Source organism: Schistocerca nitens, chromosome 11, assembly GCF_023898315.1.
Source record: "Schistocerca nitens isolate TAMUIC-IGC-003100 chromosome 11, iqSchNite1.1, whole genome shotgun sequence".
In the NCBI taxonomy this organism is placed as follows: Eukaryota; Metazoa; Arthropoda; class Insecta; order Orthoptera; family Acrididae; genus Schistocerca; species Schistocerca nitens.
The window spans coordinates 151,916,097-151,933,248 of NC_064624.1; positions in this window are offsets into that span (position 1 = coordinate 151,916,097).

Genomic DNA, 17,152 nt, shown 5'->3' on the forward strand with positions numbered 1-17,152 from the left:
GAGACCACTCACCAGATCTACGTCATAGGCACAAACAACTGTCACTTGCTTGCATGAAGAATCTTTCATCAATGAAAACCATGGCACACCATTCCACCTTCAAAGGGCACCAGTCGAGCTGTGCACATCGATGCTTTGGCATGAATGGACGATGGTCTAGAGGTGTATGCACCCACAGTTACACTGCTAATAATCAGTTTGCAAACAGTTTGTGTTGACCTGTGGGCTCAAAAGCCCTCTCACCTGTGCTGTGGTAACTGGCCTTACAGTACAGTGATCAGATGTACAGAACCTTGTCTAAAGGTGTGAGAATATTCACGTGACCATTGATACTAGCATGGTTGCATAACTGACGTGGTGACATCCAACATGGATGGCATATCTCTGAAAGGACCATCCTGTCACGAGGGAGGCCACAGTTTGACCACTTTCAAACTCACTGTGTGGGCTGTGGGGACCACAAGTGCATCTCCATGTCATGGTTGCCAGATTTCATCAGACGTTGCACCATACAGAGCTTTCTGGCTGTGAACATTCCCTATTGAAAGGTAGAAATAGCTGGCGCTCTGATAACTATGTCACTATGCTATCTGTTGGTAGATGGCATTGAAAACACTATCAGTACTATACCCGAGGCGGCATATGGAACTTCCTGACAGATTAAAACTGTGTGCCGGACCGAGACTCAAACTCCGGACCTTCACCTTTCGCGGGCAAGTGCTCTACCAACAGACTAATTGATTTTTCCGATAGTGATATACAAATACCACATTTCTTGTTTCGCTTCCCTACTGTTTAGGACAAACTTTATATGATCTGGATACTAATAATAGCCACGCAGGATTAGCCGAGCGGTGTAGGCGCTGCAGTAATGGTCTGTGCGGCTGGTCCTGGCGGAGGTTCGAGTCCTCCCTCGGGCATGGGTGTGTGTGTTTGTCCTCAGGATAATTTAGGTTCAGTAGTGTGTAAGCTTAGGGACTGATGACCTTAGCAGTTAAGTCCCATAAGATTTCACACACATTTGAACATTTTGATGCTAATATTAGATCTGTCAGTCGGATGTCGTATTTTATCAAAAACGTATTTACAGCAGTGTGAGGTACACCGTAGACCTATTCTTATATAGCATAGCACAGCATGTGACGCTTAATATTTTCCGTCCACAAGTAATTCAAAATGGAGCCTGGCACCATCTGTTCAGCGTCATTTATTTCAGGGCAATCATTTAACGAACTTTAGCTGCAGTGCATGTACATATTAGATACTCCTTACATTACTGGTACAGTACTGTTTTATCATGCCCCTCCATGGAAGAGACATAACACAGCTTGAAGTGTCTGAACTAAAATAATGCAACATTAGCGAATTTGTCTTAATACTCTTATTAGGAAGCACAATGTCTAACGCTCTGGTAGATGTTCACCTGGCATTTCAGATGGACACAGAATACAAGTGAAATGACCGACTGGACGTGAATAAGTTACTGCTTATATCGATCAGGTAATTAAATGCAACATAGACTCACATAATAACTTTAGAGAATCAGAAGTACCCATAAAAATTCTAGAGACACTATGCTTCTGGTGGTAGCACAATACAACTGTATTACGTGAATACAGCATCTTGGAACAGCACACACCATCAATCCATGTACATATCAGCATCATGTCTTAGCGCATATGTATAAACTAAGCGCCGCGCGGGATTAGCCGAGCAGTCTAAGGTGCTGCAGTCATGGACTGTGCGGCTGGTCCCGGCGGAGGTTCGAGCCCTCCTTCGGGCATAGGTGTGTGTGCGTTTGTCCTTAGGATAATTTAGGTTAATTACTGTGTAAGCTTAGAGACTGATGACCTTAGCAGTTAAGTCCCATAATATTTCACACAAATTTGAACATTTTTTATAAACTAAGCGCACCACAACCAGTCGACACTAGACATTAACGTAAATACTTCGATATATAGCCTCATGAATACGTGCAAACAGAGTTGACTAAAAAGTAATGCCTCCACCTTCGTAACTCGTCAACAGTTGGCAGCATTGGTATGCAGCAGTTACTGGCTTGTTCCGTAGCCTCTTCTCTCCTGCTCCAGTTGGCGGGAAGACTTAGCATTGAATGGTTGTGTTGTATGGAACTGTACGCAGACGGTCGGTCAATGCGATTTAAGCAATGTGCAGTTATTGAATTCTTGACAGCGGAAGGTGTCTACCCAAAGGAGATTCAGCAGTTTATGGTGATTGTGTTGATGTGAGTTTTGTGCGTCGCTGCGCGAGTAGGTTTAAGTATGTTGAGGCGGGAACATGTGACCTGCGTGACAAAGAGTTGGACTTCCTATGACAACAACCACCGAATTTGAGAAGCAAAATGTTGACAGATTCATTCAGGACGATCGTCGCATCACTCAGAGAGAAATTGCAAGCACAATCGGCATTTCACAAGAACGTGTGGGTCACATTATTGCTTTGCTTGGCTATCGGAAGATCTGTGCACGATGGGTACCCCGAATGCTGACTCCTGAAATGAAAGCGCATTGACTTGAAATTTGCCAGGAACTCCTCTCGCGTTACAAGAATGAAAGTGACGCCTTCCTCCATTCAATTGTGACAGGAGACGAAATGTGAATACACCATTACGACCTGGAGACTAAATGTCAGTCTATGGAATATCGACACAAAGACTCGCCCCCGAAAAAGAAATTCAAGACGCAGCCATCAGCTGGAAAAATCATGGCCACCGTGTTCAGGGTCGCAGATGGATTGATATTGGAACAACAATAAATTGCGAGCGTTACGTCACAAAGCTGCGGACTCTGAAATGACGGCTAACAAGGGTGCGAAAGGTAAAGAGAAATGTTTTCCTGCAGTATGACAATGCCAAACCACACACTTCACGTGCCACCACAGCAGAACTTCAGGGACTGAATCTCACCACCGTACGGCATCCTCCATACAGACTAGATTTAGCACCGTCTGATTTCCATCTGTTCCCGATAATGAAAGACGATCTGTGGGGACATTATTATGCTTCTGATGAAGACATTGAGAGAACTGTGAGACTGTGGTTGCGGAAAAAGTTTCGACTTCCCCGTGATGGCTTCAGAAAACTTTTCATCGTTGGCAAAAATATTTCCAACTGGCTGGTTATTATGTGGAAAAGTGAATATTGGTAATTAAAGATCACATTCTAAGGATTATTTCTTCGTTTGATTTATTACAATATTCCCATACAGACCAAATTAACGAAGGTGGAGGCATTACTTTTCATTCAACCCTCGTAAAATAGCGTAGTCTGCTGGCTTGTTAACATGCATTAGTGGTTCCAACAATATTTTAACTAGTGCATCTGGAATGTGATCTATGTCACAGCAAACATGCTACGACTACAGTGCCACATGCAGGCGATATGCTTTGGGGAATACCTGCTCTCTGCTCCAAACGAGCTAGATGGCAAAACGTAGCAGACAGGTTGTGGGCCCCATGGACAGGAGCTGATATTTATTACATGTTTCTGTAGAGACTACTGAAGGTTTCTTTTTCCTGTACAAAGAGATGGGAGGAATTCCGTAATTCTGTCGTTATTTAGGGAGTGTTGTGGGCTCATGATAAGGGAGAAGAGACCATGCATGAGAGAGTGGTACCATGAACTTGCAAGAAGTGGCGAGATCTACTTGTGGCCGGCCGTGGTGGCCGTGCGGTTCTGGCGCTGCAGTCCGGAACCGCGGGACTGCTACGGTCGCAGGTTCGAATCCTGCCTCGGGCATGGGTGTGTGTGATGTCCTTAGGTTAGTTAGGTTTAAGTAGTTCTAAGTTCTAGGGGACTTATGACCTAAGATGTTGAGTCCCATAGTGAAAAAAAAAATCTGCTTGTGGTGTGTTATGGAGGCTGATCGAGTAAGTGTACAATTTTGGGTGTAGGGGCATATATAAGGGCTGATGGATTTACCAACACAATGATGTTGATGAATTTAGATGCAATTTCCGTCCATCCAGGCTAGGAGTGAGTGACAAACGGAATTAGTGTGTAACATTTGACACATTTACCTTTCCTAGTTATTTCTGTAAATTATTGTATGTTTCTCTCACTGGATTGTTAATGTACTTGTAATTGCACTCCACTTTAGTAGCTGGTGCGATATCAGTTATACTAAACATGATCATTGTTACTAGACTACAAGCAGATGTGTGCCTGTTTAGAGTAATGAAACGATCACTCCAGGAGATGAGTGCAAATCTATACAGGCTGCAGTATTTTACTCAAGCATCTACCACGTTAGGAATACAGTTGTACACTCAGTAAACTGGTAGAAATAAATGAAAAAGTATACCAGTGCATATATATATATATATATATATATATATATATATATATATATATATATATATACACTGGTATACTTTTTCATTTATATATATATATATATATATATATATATATATATATATATAAATATATCTCCCCCATGAACCATGGACCTTGCCGTTGGTGGGGAGGCTTGCGTGCCTCAGCGATACAGATGGCCGTACTGTAGGTGCAACCACAACGGAGGGGTATCTGTTGAGAGGCCAGACAAACATGTGGTTCCTGAAGAGGGGCAGCAGCCTTTTCAGTAGTTGCAGGAGCAACAGTCTGGATGATTGACTGATCTGGCCTTGTAACACTAACCAAAACGGTCTTGCTGGTACTGTGAACGGCTCACAGCAAGGGGAAACTACAGCCGCGGCCGTAATATTTCCCAAGGGCATAATACACTAAACAGATTCAGAAGGAAGTAGGTTGCAGTAGTTACTGGGAGATGAAGAAGCTTGCACAGCATAGAGTAGCATGGAGAGCTGCATCAAACCAGTCTCTGGACTGAAGATCACAACGTTCTCGCTTTCCACACCTGGGTTCCCGGGTTCGATTCCCGGCGGGGTCAGGCATTTTCTATGCCTCGTGATGACTGGGTGTTGTGTGATGTCCTTAGGTTAGTTAGGTTTAAGTAGTTCTGAGTTCTAGGGGACTGATTATAGATGTTAAGTCCCATAGTGCTCAGAGCCATTTGAACCATTTTTGAAGACCTCAACAAATATATATATATATATATACACTGGTAAACTTTTTCATTTATTTATATATATATATATATATATATATATATATATATATATATATATATATATCCCCCATGAACCATGGACCAACGGCAAGGTCCATGGTTCATGGGGGATATATATATATATATATATATATATATATATATATATATATAGAAATAAATGAAAAAGTTTACCAGTGTATATATGTATATATATATATATATATAGGGTGTTCTAAAATTACCCTTACAGACTTCTAGAGGCGACTGAGTAGAGAATAATTCCGTGTTACAGCCGTTTGAAAATGTGTTTGCTAGGTCGGTATTCAGTAGGGTAGTCATGGTATGGGGGAGGGGGTGCTTAACGTCAGAGTGGTTGATGTCATTTGATTTCTATCTTACCTTTCTGACCAGATTCGAGCCTCATTCATACACTCCTGGAAATGGAAAAAAGAACACATTGACACCGGTGTGTCAGACCCACCATACTTGCTCCGGACACTGCGAGAGGGCTGTACAAGCAATGATCACACGCACGGCACAGCGGACACACCAGGAACCGCCGTCGAATGGCGCAGCATTTGTGCACCGCCGCCGTCAGTGTCAGCCAGTTTGCCGTGGCATACGGAGCTCCATCGCAGCGTGGACGTGAACCGTATGTGCAGTTGACGGACTTTGAGCGAGGGCGTATAGTGGGCATGCGGGAGGCCGGGTGGACGTACCGCCGAATTGCTCAACACGTGGGGCGTGAGGTCTCCACAGTACATCGATGTTGTCGCCAGTGGTCGGCGGAAGGTGCACGTGCCCGTCGACCTGGGACCGGACCGCAGCGACGCACGGATGCACGCCAAGACCGTAGGATCCTACGCAGTGCCATAGGGGACCGCACCGCCACTTCCCAGCAAATTAGGGACACTGTTGCTCCTGGGGTATCGGCGAGGACCATTCGCAACCGTCTCCGTGAAGCTGGGCTACGGTCCCGCACACCGTTAGGCCCTCTTCCGCTCACGCCCCAACATCGTGCAGCCCGCCTCCAGTGGTGTCGCGACAGGCGTGAATGGAGGGACGAATGGAGACGTGTCGTCTTCAGCGATGAGAGTCGCTTCTGCCTTGGTGCCAATGATGGTCGTATGCGTGTTTGGCGCTGTGCAGGTGAGCGCCACAATCAGGACTGCATACGACCGAGGCACACAGGGCCAACACCCGGCATCATGGTGTGGGGAGCGATCTCCTATACTGGCCGTACACCACTGGTGATCGTCGAGGGGACACTGAATAGTGCACGGTACATCCAAACCGTCATCGAACCCATCGTTCTACCATTCCTAGACCGGCAAGGGAACTTGCTGTTCCAAAGGACAATGCACGTCCGCATGTATCCCGTGCCACCCAACGTGCTCTAGAAGGTGTAAGTCAACTACCCTGGCCAGCAAGATCTCCGGATCTGTCCCCCATTGAGCATGTTTGGGACTGGATGAAGCGTCGTCTCACGCGGTCTGCACGTCCAGCACGAACGCTGGTCCAACTGAGGCGCCAGGTGGAAATGGCATGGCAAGCCGTTCCACAGGACTACATCCAGCATCTCTACGATCGTCTCCATGGGAGAATAGCAGCCTGCATTGCTGCGAAAGGTGGATATACACTGTACTAGTGCCGACATTGTGCATGCTCTGTTGCCTGTTGCTCTGTTGCTCTGTTGCCTGTGGTTCTGTCAGTGTGATCATGTGATGTATCTGACCCCAGGAATGTGTCAATAAAGTTTCCCCTTCCTGGGACAATGAATTCACGGTGTTCTTATTTCAATTTCCAGGAGTGTATGTCGGTGAGTGTTAGAGTAACATTATTGAGTACACGGCTGCAGAATACACCAATGTGATCCTTCTGCATGGCGAAGCTCATGGTAATGGAAGAGCTGCTCATCACCTTTATCGAGGTAGTAATCCACAATGCCTAACTCTATTGCATGCCTTTTTTACCAGTTAGGCAACAGCTTCTTGAAAGGGACACTTTCACCAGCAGCAGGTGTGACTGTTGTGCTCCAAGGAGATGTCGCACACCTCAGCCGGATGAGGCCATACTGCATCACTCTGAAGAGAAATGAGCAATTGCATATTAATGGATGTCACTCTCAGCACCCTCTGGTATATTACGCCTGATCAACACCAACATCTACTCTATGTGATCAAAAGTATCCGGACACCCCCAAAAAATTACGTTTTTCGTATTAGATGCTTTGTACTGCCACCTACTGCCAGGCACGCCATATCAGCGACCTCAGTAGTCATTAGACATCCTGAGAGACCAGAATGGGGTGCTTTGCGGAACTCACAGACTTCCAACGTGGTCAGGTGATTGGGTGTCACTTGTGCCATACGACTGTACGTGACATTTTCCACTCACCTAAACATACCAAAGTCCACTGTTTCCGGTGTGATAGTAAAGTGGAAACGTGAAAGGACATGCACAGCACAAAAGCGTACAGGCTGACCTCATCTGTTGACTGACAGACCGCTGACAGTTGAAGAGGGTCGTAATGTGTAATAGGCAGACATTTATCCAGACCATCACACAGGAATTCCAAACTGCATTAGGATCCACTGCAAGTACTATAACAATTAAGTGGGAGGTGAGAAAACTTGGCTTTCATGGTCGAGTGGCTGCTCCCAAGCCACACATCACGCAGGTAAATACCAAACGACGCCTCACTTGGTGTAAGGAGCGTAAACATTGGACGATTGAACAGTGGAAAAATGTTGGATTGATTGAAAAATGACGGTACACAATGTGACGATCCGATGGCAGGGTGTGGGTATGGCGAACGCCCGGTGAACGTCATCTGCCAGCGTGTGTAGTGCCAACAGTAAAATTCGGAAGCGGTGGTGTTACGATGCGGTCGTTTTTTGCATGGAGGTGACTTGCACCTTTTGTTTTGCGTGGCACTATCACAGCACAGGCCTACATTGATATTTTAAGCACCTTATTGCTTTCAGCTGTTGAAGAGCAATTTGTGGATCATGATTACATCTCAACACAATCGAGCACCTATTCATAATGCACAGCCTGTGGTGGAGTGGTTACATGACAATAACATCCCTCTAATGGACTGGCCTGCAGAGACTCCTGACCTGAATCCTATAGAAAACCTTTGGGATGTTTTGGAATGTGGACTTCGTGCCAGCCCTCACCGACCGATATCGATACCTCCCCTCAGTGCAGCACTCTGTGAAGAATGGGCTGCCATTCCCCAAGAAACATTCCGGCATCTGATTGAACGTACACCTGTGAGAGTGGAAGCTGTCATCAGCACGAAGGGTGCGCCAACACCATGTTCAGTTCCAGCATTACTGATGGAGGGTGCCACATTTTCAGCCATGCGTCCAGATAATAATGTATATCACATCGAAAGGATATCTGCTGTCACTAATGACAGCAGATTTTACAGCACACGTAGAGTTCTATATGAAGTTTGTGTGATGCTGCATCAATGAGCCCCTAGTATTTCCATGTTGCATTCTCTTCAGAGGTGAATGTAAATTGACTAGGTATTGTGTTTTCACCACATGCCATGCATCAGGGTGTTCAACACAGATTTGGTGCCAATGGTTGGGAAGATATTCTGGATGGTTTTGTGCTTGGATCATGCATACTTCCACCCAAACCCATGGGTCCCATCTACTTGACCTTCCTACAATAAGTATTGGGTGTGTTGTATGCTGTGCCATTGGACGTCTGTCAAGACATATGGTTTCAGCATCATGGGGCATCTGCTCACTTTTAATATCATTTTTGGGAACATTTGCACCAACGATTCGAACACAGATCGATACATTAAGGTGGGCCAATCGCTATCAGCCGCTATCAGAAAATAAGTACCAAACTATAGCCTCCCACTTAAAAAAACAAAGTTGACGTTCATATGCAGCCCCCACGTAGCAACAAAAAACCAACGTCATATTATGGCCCCCATTGTCCCATACAATATTTGTCCCGCAAACGTTCAGCTACTATCATACTTCCAGAGTTATTCTAGGTGACAATAGTTAGTGACTCACCCTTCATAACTGGAGTTCAAAAATAATCGCTTAAACTCTCATTCTGTCGTCGTCCTCTGAGCAGTCCATAATAGTAGATGTGGATCACCAAGGCCTGGAACTCTTAGCTGTAGTATTGAGACACCTCCCAATACATACAGTAGAATAAGGACGACAATGCTGTTGCCAGCTTGTGCATATCACATATGTGTGTGAATGGATGTCAATAAAACTCTTTCAGTTTCATCTTTCAAAAATGGTTCAAATGGCTCTGAGCACTATGGGACTTAACATCTATGGTCATCAGTCCCCTGGAACTTAGAACTACTTAAACCTAACTAACCTAAGGACAGCACACAACACCCAGCCATCACGAGGCAGAGAAAATCCCTGACCCCGCCGGGAATCGAACCCGGGCGTGGGAAGCGAGAACGCTACCGCACGACCACGAGATGCGGGCAGTTTCATCTTTCATCATCTCGAGAAGTACTGACAGGCTGGCCCTGTAAAAAGTACTGCACATGTAATCAGCATTATTTTTTTGTGGTACCAGTTGTTGCTTGGATGCAATATCAACATTCGCCTGAAGTAGAATTTCGCAGTATGGAAGCAGCCAGACCCACAACTGGCACATATCAGAGCGAACGGTCTGGTAGTAGTCAGCCACGTGCAGACACACACTAGCATGAACATCAATATGGGTCCAAACTGACAACCTCACTGGGAGAACCTGGACAGTCTTGAGACTGCCACGTGCGCTAAAATATGACTTACCTAGAAGAATTTGTGCCTGTCACAGAACCAAATTTTCACAAGATTTTGCTATAACATGGGACAGACAATCTGTATATTGCCAGTATCTCTAATCTTGCTGCGGCTAGTGTAGGATGCAAAACATTTCGCTGCAAATAAAATAGTTCTTTTAGAAACTTTGGCAGGGTAGAGAATTTGAAGACAAATATTCCTGTACAAAATCTTTACTAGCTTCTGCATGTAAGTTAACAACTCTTTTTTGTTTCCGTTTGGTGGAGTTTCAATATGGCAACGGCCTTGCCACAGTGGTAACACCGGTTCCCATCAGATCACCGAAATTAAGTGCTGTCAGGCTGGGCTAGCTCTTGGATGGGTGACCATCCGGTCTGGCGAGCGCCGTTGGCAAGTGGGCTGCATTCAGCCCTTGTGAGGCAAAATGAGGAGCTATTTGATTGAGAAGTAGCATCTCCGGTCTCGTAAACTGACATACTGCCGGGAGAGCGGTGTGCTGACCATAGGCCCCTCCATAGCTGTATCCAGTGACGCCTGTGTCTGAGGATGACACGGCGGCCGGTCGGTACCGTTGGGCCTTCATGGCCTGTTGGGACGGAGCTTAGTTTCAGTAGTTTTAATAACGCTCAGCTTAATGTTTAACTTAGAATTTAAATCACGTATTTCGTTTTTCAGCCAGTAATTTGATAGGTACAAACCGGTAGGTATTCCAAAATATATAAAAAAAAACCTGTAAGCTGTTTCTTTTGTGGCCCTAACAGTTAGCTTCGTTCGTTCTCGCAATTTTTTTAGGTGAGAGCATATGAGGATTTTAATTTTACCTCTTATCGCCTGCATACAACTGTTAAAATACTACACATGTCTCATCTGTCTAGGTTTATGCTACCAGCTTTTCTGCCCTACATTTCTGTAGAATTTCTGTGCAGAAATTTGTGTTTACAAGTTTTCCAAACGAATTACCTTTAAATGATGTTATTCCATAGCTTTTATACTCTGCAAACTGTTATTCTCTTGCTAGGTGGACAATTTCCCAGTCCACTACATTTCCATAGAAGCAATGTAACCATCCTTTTTTGAGCAGATCCCGGTGGGAATGGAGGCTCATAAAGAGATTCCTTGCGTCTCCTTCAATGTAGCAAACGTCCTCCATTCCGATGTATGGCCTCTTACCAATCTCATTACCGAGCGAGGTGGCGCAGTGGTTAGCACACTGGACTCGCATTCGGGAGGACGACGGTTCAATCCCGTCTCCGGCCATCCTGATTTAGGTTTTCCGTGATTTCCCTAAATCGTCTCAGGCAAATGCCGGGATGGTTCCTTTGAAAGGGCACGGCCGATTTCCTTCCCAATCCTTCCCTAACCCGAGCTTGCGCTCCGTCTCTAATGACCTCGTTGTCGACGGGACGTTAAACACTAACCACCACAACCAATCTCATTCTGTGAATGAGGTGGAGATTTTAGTGTCCCCCGAGGACCTGGATCTCACTGATGCCTAATCCACACTGGCAATTGATCCAAATACTCAACCGGTTGCAGCAGGTGATGCTGTGTGAGGCATGCTGACCTCGATTTATGTGTTGCTTTAAAACTTGGCTATTACTCTGCATTTGGTCTCCCGCTGTTATTGCAGTTATGCTGTGGTTCTTTCTCTTTTTACGTGTGGCAGCAGCGGTGTGTATCGATATTTGCACCGTACACCATCTTGGGTCTGGTGTTTGTAGTTCCGGCTTCACTGTGTGCAGCCAGTCGGTCGGTTGGAGCGGATCAGCAAGCAAGTCTCTGCGCGGTGCAGTCGGCCGGGCCCGCTGGCAGTCTCTACGCAGTGTCGGAGCACGTGGGGGCTGTTCCGAGTGCTACGAGGTTCGTGTCTCACTGACCCAGGACATGCAAGTTGAGTGGTGCTTTAATTACCGAAGCCACGTCTGTTCACGTTGTCCCCTTGGTCGGTGGTTCGCTGTTGGCGGTATTCCTGGGAGCAACAGCGAGTGTCCGAGTTGGTGAAGATTTAGCCGCCGTGTGGTGGAATTAACTGTATTTGTTGGTTTGAAATTAAAATGCACCAGTGGAATTTTCTGCCTTGTGGCCGTTAGTGTTCCGGTTACCTGCCCTGGTCGCTGACGTAAATTCAGGCAGTGTCCTTTCCTCACCTGTTGTCACTGTCCAACATGGTGTATATTTTTGAGAGCTTAATGTATTTTTGGTTGTGGGCAGCTGTGTCTGTAACGTTTTGGCTTTGGAATTCTCGTATACTGGTCGGTGGTTAGCAAGTCGTCTTGTCGGTGGGTCCCTGACTGTCTCTTGGTTGTGTTGCCGGCAGATCGAGTACAGTTGGGCCAACTTCCTGTCTCACCTAAGTGAATGTTAAGATTTAAAGGGCGGACCGAGCCCCCTGGAAACTTCTGACCTCTGTTGCCTATACTGCCTTCTTATTAGGTTTTGTGTGGGCCTTCTGCCTGTTGAAAATTTATTGTATTGTTTTTAAAAGCATCAGCCTTCAGCCACCTTAAGTTTTACGAATCCTACTTATCAAGTATTACACATTTGAGCATAAAGCTGTGGGCTCTCTGCCTGTTGAAAAATTATTGTCGTTGTGTTGTTCTTAAAATGACGGGCCTCCAGCTGCTTTAAAATTTTGTATTCTTACTTATCAAGTCTTACATCACTTGGGCTAAATACTATTTAAGGTTACAAGCTTTGGGCCTTCTGCCTTGGAAAATTGGTTGCAGTTTTTTTTAAACAAAGGCCTTCAGGCATTTGAAGTAAGGTTTCTTACTCGTCATAAAGCTTGGGCCTTCTGCCAACTGAAAGGTTATTATAGTTATTTTGTATTAAATTTATTGGCCCTCAGCCCCTTTTAAAAACTCAATCTACACTACTGGCCATTAAAATTGCTACACCAAGAAGAAATGCAGATGATAAACGGGTATTCATTGGACAAATACATTATTATAGAACTGACATGTGATTATATTTTCACGCAATTTGAGTGCATAGGTCCTGAGAAATCAGTACCGAGAACAACCACCTCAGGCTATAATAACGGCCTTGATACGCCTGGGCATTGTGTCAAACAGAGCTCAGATGGCGTGTACAGGTACAGCTGCCCATGCAGCTTCAACACGATACCACAGCTCATCAAGAGTAGTGACTGGCGTATTGTGACGAGCCAGTTGCTCGGCCACCATTGACTAGACGTTTTCAATTGGTGAGTGATCTGGAGAATGTGCTGGCCAGGGCAGCAGTCGAAGATTTTCTGTATCCAGAAAGGCCCATACAGGACCTGCAACATGCGGCCGTGCATTATTCTGCTGAAATGTAGGGTTTCGCAGGGATCGAATGAAGGGCAGAGCCATGGGTCGTAACACATCTGAAATGTAACGTCCACTGTTCAAAGTGCCGTCAATGCGAAAAAGAGGTGACCGAGACGTAACCAATGGCACCGCATACCACCACGCAGGGTGATACGCCAGTATGGCGATGACGAATACACGCTTCCAATGTGCGTTCACCGCGATGTTGCCAAACACGGATGCGACCATCATGATGCTGTAAACAAAACCTGGATTCAGCCGAAAAAATGACATTTTGTCATTCGTGCACCCAGGTTCATTGTAGAGTACACCATCGCAGGCGCTCCTGTCTGTGATGGAGCGTCAAGGGTAATCGCAGCCACGGTCTCCGAGCTGACAGTCCGTGCTGCTGCAAACGTCGTCGAACTGTTCGTGCAGATGGTTGTTGTCTTGCAAATGTCCCCATCTGTTGACTCAGGGATCGAGTCGTGGCTGCACGATCCGTTACAGCCGTGCGGATAAGACGCCTGTCATCTCGACTGCTAGTGGTACGAGGCCGTTGGGATCCAGCACGGCGTTCCGTATTATCCTCCTGAACCCACCGATTCCGTATTCTGCTAACAGTCATTGGATCTCGACCAACGCGAGCAGCAATGTCGCGATACGATAAACTGCAATCGCGGTAGGCTACAATCCGACCTTTATGAAAGTCGGAAACGTGATGGTACGCATTTCGCCTCCTTACACGAGGCATCACAACGTTTCACCAGGCAACGCCGGTCAACTGCTGTTTGTGTATGAGAAATCGGTTGGAAACTTTCCTCATGTCACCACGTTGTAAGTGTCGCCACCGGCGCCAACCTTGTGTGAATGCTCTGAAAAGCTAATCATTTGCATATCACAGCATCTTCTTCCTGTCGGTTAAATTTCGCGTCTGTAGCACGTCAACTTCGTGGTGTAGCAATTTTAATGGCCAGTAATGTATGTGACTAGTGAAGTCTTACATCGTTTGCCCTTAAATACTATTTAAGGTTAAAGCCTAGAGCCTTATGTCTGAAAAAAAAATTATAGCAGTTGTATTTAATTGATGGGCCTTCAGCCGTTTTATAATTAAAGACGTTTTCTGTCGACAGTCAAGCTTAGAGGTTGCACTGTAATATTTGGACAACTAAATAAAGTGTAATGATGATGATGAATAAAGTGTTATGTTTGGAGTGTAACTGACAACCGCTCATTCTGGCCCAGTCCACAAATGCTACTACTTGTCCTGTCCTGCAGGTTTAACAATGCGTCTCAATGTGCCTCCTCCGATTCCAGAAAGTGTCATCATCCAGTGGAACTGCGGCATTTTTTTCTCCCAACTGGCTGAGTTACATCAAATTTTAAGAGTTACACGTGCTTTGTGCATCGTCCTTCAGGAAATCTGGTTTCCTGCAGTGCGTACCCCTGCCCTCCGTGGCTATCGGGTGTACTACAAAAACCGTCCTGCCTGTGACAGATCGTTAGGAGGAGTTTGCAACTTCATCCTTACCCTCTATCTGTATTGAACCTGTGCCTCTTCAAACACCTTTAGAAGCTGCGACTGTCAGGGTTAGGACAACACAGGAAATTAGCATCTGTAACATCTACCTCCCTCCAGATTGTGAAGCACCACCCCATGTTTTGGCTACACTCATTTCGCTACTCCCTCCACGTTTTTTCTTCTTCTGGATGATTTTAATGTCCCTAACCCTTTGTGGGGTGGAACCAAGGCTACTGGCTGTGGCAGATGTTGAAGACCTTCTAACTCAACTCGATCTTTGCCTCCTAAATACAGGGCCCCCGTACATTTCAGTGTGGCACATTGCACCTATTCATAGATCTCTTAGTCTGCAGTCCTGGTCTTCTCCCATCTATCCATTGTGTGATAGTGACCACTTTCCACTCTTTCTGTCCCTACCCCAGCATCTCTCGTTTCGACAAATGCCCAGGTGGGCTCTTCCCAAGGCTGACTTTAACACTTTCACATCCGCAACCAATGTTGAGTATCTGTTGCATGCCACCAGTGATGAAGTAATCCATGCCATCACTAATACCATTGTTGCCACGGTTCTTGTTTCTCCAGTTGCCCCCGGCGGAAGTCGGTGCCTTGGTGGTCGCCGGAAATCGCTGCAGCCATCAGAGACTGTAGGCGGGCCCTTCAACGCCACAACCGCCACTCCTCCCCGGAGAATCTTACTGCCTTCGAACGACTCCTTGCCCAAGTTCTCCTCCTCATCAAATGAAGGTAGTAGGAGTGTTGGGAGTGCTATGTCTCCACCTATTGGAACGCGAACCTCCTCCTCCCATGTTCGGACTAAGCTCTGCCAGCTTTACAGCTATCAGTTGCCTGCAGGTTAATCTGGAATTTCCACAAATGGAGCTGTATCTACCGATCCAGACGTAATCGCAGAGTGTCTTACTGAGAATTATGCTTGCATCTCTGCATCTGAGAATTACCACCACCTTTCATCTGCTCAAACACAGGGTGGAACGACAACACCTATCTTTTGCTCCCCGCCACACTGAGCCTTGTAATGCTCCCTCCATTGAGTGGGAATTACTCACTAGGGAACCTCCCCATCGCACCCCCCTTAGATTTAGTTATAAGTTGGCACAGTGAATAGGCCTTGAAAAACTGAACACAGATTAATCGAGAAAACTGGAAGAAGTTGTGTGGAACTATGAAAGAAATAAGCAAAGTGTACAAACTGAGTAGTCCATGAGCAAGATAGGCAACATCAAGGATAGTCTGAGCTCAGGAGCGCCGTGGTCCCGTGGTTAGCGTGATCAGCTGCGCAATGGGAGGTCCTTGGTTCAAGTCTTCCCTCGAGTGAAAAGTTTTAATTTTTTATTTCCAGACAATTTTTATCTGTCCGTCCGTCCGTCCGTCCGTCCGTCCGATGCGAGGTAACTGCGCCGTAGTATGGGGACGCTACACCTAAACAAAGATCAAAACATCCACAAGAAAACCTAAATCGGACAAGGCAGAAGAATCTTTTTACTCATTCGCCAAGTGTACAAGTTAGGTGGGTCGACAACTCATTCCTGTTATGTGACGCCCATGCCGTCACCAGTGTCGTATAGAATATATCAGACGTGTTTTCCTGTGGAGGAAATGTTTCCGGTTCCCATCTGAGAGGCACGTCCTTTCGTCTACTAATCGCACGGTTTTGCGTTGCGGTCGCAAAACACAGACACTAAATTTATTACAGTGAACAGAGACATCAATGAACGAACGGACAGATCATAACTTTGCGAAAATAAAGAAAGTAAATTTTTCATTCGAGGGAAGACTTGAACCAAGGACCTCTCGATCCGCAGCTGCTCACGTTAACCACGGGACCACGGTGCTCCTGAGCTCACATCATCCTTGATGTTGCATATGTTGCGCATGGACTACTCAGTTTGTATATTTCGCTTATTTTTTCATAGTTCCACACAACTTCTTCCTGTTTTCTCGATTGATCTGTGTTCAGTTTTTCAAGGCCTATCCACTGTGCCAACTTATAACTAAATCTGAGGGGGGTGCGATGGGGAGGTTCCCTTGTCAGTGCCCTTGCAGACTGTCCTGACACATCCCTTGGCCCAGATCGCATACATTGGCAAATTTTGAAACATCTGCCAGAGGTTTCCCAACGCCAGCTCCTTGCCGTCTTCAACCGCATCCCGAGCGCTTGCGAATTCCCGTCGCAGTGGCGGGACAGTATTATTATCCCAGTGTTAAACCCCGGGAAGAACCCACTAGATGACAGGTATCGTCCTATCAGCCTCACCAACGTTCTGTGCAAACTGCTTGAACGTATGTGAGCCGAAGGTTGTGTTGACTTCTTGAGTCTCAGTGCCTTCTGGCTCTGTCCCAGGGCGGTTTTCGCTAAGGAAGCTCCGCCATCGACGGCGCACCTCGAGTCTCCCATTCTCTCGGCCTTTTGCCTTTTCCAGGCGACACCAACTTACTGGCATCTTTTCCCACGTG